Source organism: Balaenoptera borealis (genome assembly GCF_965194805.1).
Source record: "Balaenoptera borealis genome assembly, chromosome: 9".
Classification (NCBI taxonomy): Eukaryota; Metazoa; Chordata; class Mammalia; order Artiodactyla; family Balaenopteridae; genus Balaenoptera; species Balaenoptera borealis.
Window position 1 is genome coordinate 19,859,267 of NC_138873.1, and position 6,000 is coordinate 19,865,266.

A 6,000-nucleotide genomic window follows, 5' to 3' on the forward strand; every position below is an offset into this window, starting at 1 on the left:
TTCGATGTGGCTGGAGTGCCAGCTGAATGTGGGGTGGGGCAGGTAGGGGAATTCAAGGCTGGAGTTAGGCAGCACGAGATAATACTCAGCTGCCTAGCTTTGCTAAAGGAGAGTGGATTTTGTCCTGAAATCCTCCTCCAGTGAAACACTTAAAGGAGGTTTGCATTTGAGGAATAATACTCCCAAAGGAATATGGAAGATGGGTTTGAAAATGGACAAAACCAGAGCCAAGAGGCTGGGAAGTTACTGCAGTAATCAGTTTTGACATGGTAAGGGTATGCATTCCAGACGGTGGAAGTGGGACTGGAGAAAGAAGACAGTTTAAAATATAGATTCGGGCTTCCCTGGTGGCGCAGTGGTTGAGAGTCTGCTTGCCAATGCAGGGCACACGGGTTCGAGCCCTGGTCTGGGAAGATCCCACGTGCCGCGGAGCGACTAGGCCCGTGAGCCACAATTGCTGAGCCTGCGCGTCTGGAGCCTGTGCTCCGCAACAAGAGAGGCCGCGATAATGAGAGGCCCGCGCACCGCGATGAAGAGTGGCCCCCACTTGCCGCAACTAGAGAAAACCCTCGCACAGAAACGAAGACCCAACACAGCCATAAATAAATAAATAAAATTAAAAAAATATATATAGAGATTCATGATAGATAGCTAGTGGGAAGCAGCCACATAGCACAGGGAGATCAGCTCGGTGCTTTGTGACCACCTAGAGGGGTGGGATAGGGAGGGTGGGAGGGAGACGCAAGAGGGAGGGGATATGGGATATATGTATATGTATAGCTGACTCACTTTGTTATACAGCAGAAACTAACACACCATTGTAAAGCAATTATATTCCAATAAAGATGTTAAAAAATATATAGATTCATGAGATTAAACCAACAAAGGTTGTTGATTATTTTAATGTTGCTGGTTGGGAAAGAAGTCTAGTAAGTCCTTGTTTCTGCCTTAGGTAGATTAAATAAATGACATCATTTTCTGGTTCTGCTGGTGGAGGGGCAGGGGAAGGGTAAAATGATGAGTTCACCCCAGGACAAGTTCTATCTGAGGTACTTGTTCCACATCTAAGTGGGGACAGCCAACAGGTAGAGAGTATCTAAGCTGATTGTACAGACAGAAAATCATCTCAAAACATGCAATATTTAGAACCAGGGTAGTTAATGTGGAAACGTGGATCTTCACCAGTTTGTAGGTATTAAATTCTTTGACAACCTGATCACTGACATGATCATACTCTAGACATTGTCACTCTCAATACATCCAACTCCTCCAGAATCTTAATTTCATTCATTCCACTCTCTGACCACTACTTCCTATATTGACAGCTTACTTCCTCTAGTATATTAATTCCAATGATGTGTCTACCCCACCAGGTCCAACAGTTCCATGTTTACATATTTTTCATTAAGTGTTTCACCATTTTTTCACTATAACTTATTCCTTCATGGCTCATGATCCCTGCTTGTACACCTTAAATTTACGGTCAATCCTTCTAATCACTTTCCTACTCCCTCTTGTTTCATTGCACTTAGATGATAAACAACAACACTGGTTACATCCAACCCTTTGCCCACTACAAGTGCCTGAACCTGTGCAACTGACTGTGGTTGGAAAGAACACACAACTTTATTGACTGGTCTCATTTTAACATTCTTGACCTTGGATTGCAAGTGGGTCCTTCAAGAGCTGCCTGGCAACCAGGTAAGATTTCCTTCTCTCTTATTACACTAGATGGCCTCACCCCAGTCCCTTCCTCACTTTTAGGAGATGAATTTGCTTTCTATTTCAGTGAGAAAATTAGATAATTGGATAATGTACATGAAAACATCTACAGAATCCTCTATGACATCTATCAGATCCAGCACACATACTCTGCTTTCTTGTCCATTATCATAAATAAAGTCTTCACGCTCCTATTGCAAACCAGACATTCCAAATGTGTGTACATTAGGTCCTTTATCATCTTGCATACACAAGGACATCACTGCAGCAATTTTCTCTCTTATCTCATCAATTTTTCACTCTTTGCTCAATCATTCCCACCAACACACAAACTGAAATAGTTCTCCACTTTAAAAATAACCTTTTTCACCATCATTTTTGCTCCTCTTTGCTGCAGAATTCTGATTCTCCTTTTGTTCATTCTTAATCCTCCTCCAATTAGGTCCTCATCTTTTCCATTCCACCAAAGTTGCTCTTGTCAAAGTGACCATCAGCCTCTATGTGGTCAAATCCATTTCAGGTCTCATTGTCCCTCTATGTAGCACTTGACATAGTTGATGACTCCCTCCTTCTGCATACTTCCTTTGGCATCCAGCCCTCTTTGTTTTTCTCCAACATTGCTGTTGCTCCTTCTAAATTGTCTTTTCTGGTGTCTTACCTCTTAATATTTGAGTACCCTAGATCTCAATTTTTGGTTCTGTTCTATTCCCCATCAAAACTCATTTCCTTAGACATATCATCCTGTTACTTAGTTTTAAATACTGGTTATATGCTAATGTCTCCCAAATTTATGACTTCTGTCTAGACCATACTCCTGAATACAGACTTGTATATTCAACTACTTGCTCAATATTTCCACTTAGATGTGTAATAGATATTTCACACTTCACAAGTCCAGAACTGACCTCCTGACACTTCTTCCCCTCTCAACATTATCTACCCACAGACTTCCTCATCTCAGTTGATGGCAGCTCTGTTCTACCAGATGCTAGAGCCAAAAATCTTGAGTTGTGCTTAACTCTTTTATTTCTCATATCCTGTATCTGGTTTATTAGAAAATACTGTTGGATATAACTTCCAAACATAATAAGGAAGTGAACACTTCTCACACATCATCATTCCCATCCTTGTCCAAACCACCAACATCTCGTGTGGATAACTGCAATAGCCTCTTGACTGGTCTCCCTGACTTTACCTCTGCCTCTTTACATCCATGCTGAATATACTAGCCAGAGTGATCCTTTTAAAACATAAGCTTGATTGCAAACCTTCTAAGCTCAGAACCCTATAATGGCTCCTTATTTCACTCAGCATAAAAGTACTATAACGATCTAAAAATCCCTGCATGACCAGAGTCATCATCACCTTTCTGAGTTCATCCTTTACTATGTATGCTCCCTTTGCTCCTTTGCTGTTCCTTGGGCATCTCAAACATGCACATGCCTTAGGACCTTTGTACTTGCTGTTCCTTCTGCCTTACTTGTTATATACATGGCTAACTCTTCACATCTTTCAAGTCGTTGATTAACTCTTATCTCCTCAATGAAATCTACCCTAACTACTCTATTTAGGATTACCAGCTGCCTGCCCCCCACGCCCCTGGTCCTTGTGATCCCTTTTACCTTGTTCTATTTTTTTTCTGTAGCTTTTGACGTCTTCAAACATTATATGATTTATTTATTTATTTTGTTCATAGCTTATTGCCTATAAGTTCACAGGTATCTTTGTGGGGTTTTTTTTAATTGCTTTATTTCAAGGACCTAGAAGAATGCCTAGCACAATGCAGATTCTCCATAAATATTTATGGAAATAAATAATATTGAATGAGAGAAAACGTACATATGCAAAATAATTTGTGTCAGTTTCAGGAGGCTCCCTTACCACCATATGAGGCTGATCTATAGACTCTGGGATAAGCACCCCAGGTAGAGGTTGAGAGTAGCAGAAAACAATGAACACATTACCATTTTAGGAATGACTAGAAAAAAGAGGAATATAGGAAGGAGACAGATGGAGGGTCAGAGATGCAAGTATAAAATCAAATCTAAGAGGTGCCACAGAGATAGAGGTGGGGCTTTGGGAAGAGTGTCAGATGCTGCAGAGAAAGAAAATGAAGTGAAGGCTGACGGTGTCTACTGAGTGTTGGGATTAGGAGGCCATCACCCACCTAGGTAGAGAAAACAGGCAGATGCAGCAGGAGAAAAGTGAATGAAAAAAGAGAGAGCAGAGAAAAAATACAGACAGCATTTCAAGACATTTGAATATGAGAAAAAAGAATTAGGAAAACATAGTCGAAAAAGCTTCTTTGTTACAAAGATGGGCAAGATCGGATCATGTTTAAGTGCTGAAGAGAAGGGGCTGTAGAGTCAGTGAAGAATGCGGAATCTCAGAGTGAGAGAGATCAGTGTAGTTTGGGGAAGGAAAACTAAACTTATAGGGTGGGGAGGATTTGGCTATGCAAGTATTCAATCTCAAAATATGAGGCAAAGTTTTTGTTATACTGGTTGAGATTGTACCAACTGTTGGAATTCGTAATGTAGTCCTGCCCTGCAATTTATTACTAGATATGTGACCTTGGCAATGATTCTGGGTCTAAAGTTCCTCATCTTCAGAATGCAGCTGACAATAGAATCTTCCCCATGGAGGTATTACAAGAATTGAGTGAGATGGCTTTTTTGTCTAGATGCCAACCTAAGACCTACCTGCCCCTCAAGGTCTAGGGCAGATTGGCTTAAACCTTTGCCATTTTAACAGTATGCGAAAGTCTGAAGGCTTTCTCCAGAGCTGTTTGATCCCCTGGGATCTTACATCCTGGGGTCACTTGGCTCCCTTCTGTGTGCTCTTTAGCTGCCCTACACTGTATAAGCTCCAGTGAGGACCTCTCTTCTTTCTGTGGCTTCTTCAAGAAAACTTTTCTTAATTTTAAAGTATAACTTAAAGGCCATTATTAAAAAAATCATTCAGTGATTTTTACAGAAAACCAGTAGGGAGAAGAGTAAAGCTGGAGGGGGGATTATATTAGCAATTTCTTCCTGGAGGGAAGAGTCAATGGCACTCTTGTACTATTTCTTTGCCGTATTGCATTTTTTCCGAGTCTTGAATCTGTCTCCATGCTGCTACTCCTCACTCCCTCCCATTCTCCTTCGCTCTTCTGTTCCCTTTCAGGAGTTAAATCTCCATAGTAGATTATACAGGGACGCTTTCTCTCTCCTCTGAAGTCTGGAAGACACTTCAAAATAGAGCCCTAATAGGGGCTTTTCCCCCTAATCACTTACCAAGATACCCCTCTAAAGGAAGACAATTCTTCTAAGAGAAATTCAGAAGCCAACTATTTAAATAATAAAAGTTTCTGGGGCTTCCCTGGTGGCGCGGTGGTTGAGAGTCTGCGTGCCAATGCAGGGGACACGGGTTCGAGCCCTGGTCTGTGAAGATCCCACATGCCGCGGAGCAACTGGGCCCGTGAGCCACAACTACTGAGCCTGCGCGTCTGGAGCCTGTGCTCTGCAACAGGAGAGGCCACGATAGTGAGAGGCCCGTGCACCGCAATGAAGAGTGGCCCCCGCTTGCCGCAACTAGAGAAAGCCCTCGCACAGAAACGAAGACCCAACACAGCCAAAAATAAATATATAAATAAATTTAAAATAAATAAATAAATAAATAAAAGTTTCTTCATCCTATGACATTTATAAAGTACCTGAGTTAGCAAATCTCGCTATTATTATTAGAAGGAAAAGGAGCATTCAGTTCTCATCCTAACCTGGGCTCTGGCAGCAGAGTGTGGAATACTTACAGCACTTCTTGATTCCATTTTTGCCATATTTGGGCACTCAAACCTTTCTTCCATGTTCCAGCCCTGCCTTTCCAGCTGCCAACTCAGTCTCTACTTCTGGATGTCTGGTTGGCATCTCACAGTTACACCACTTATGTTTCAATAGAATGGGCCCTTCCCTATGCTATGCTATGTTGGAGTTCTGGATTGTGACTCTGGGGTCATAGCATAGGCTCACATGGTAGTTGATGGCAGGGGGCAAAGTGAGTAAAGGAATGATTCATTTCTCTTACCTCAGGATAAATAGGTGACATCCTTAATCTCTTCTACTCAAAGATAACTGTTAGTCAATTCCAAACACGAAAAAAGTGATTAGTAGACTTACTATGTCATAACCTTTATTTTTGTGAGTTTCACACAACCTGGAGCTGATCCCTGGGTAAATGCCATTCTGATTCCATTAAAGTTAAATTTCAAACAGACAGTAAAGGGCAAAGCAAGAGCTGAAA

The 6,000-nt window shown here is 41.6% G+C and overlaps 1 long non-coding RNA gene across 2 annotated transcripts in view; it reads left to right on the forward strand.

The window, feature by feature from the left end:
* LOC309634956 overlaps positions 1-5,345 on the forward strand; it is a 28,520-nt gene extending 23,175 nt beyond the window's left edge. For both annotated transcript variants that reach the window (XR_014248526.1, XR_014248527.1), the window contains exon 2: positions 1,533-5,345. This is a non-coding gene — a long non-coding RNA (uncharacterized lncRNA). The remainder of the gene's footprint in view (positions 1-1,532) is intronic.
* The last annotated feature ends 655 nt before the right edge of the window (positions 5,346-6,000 follow it).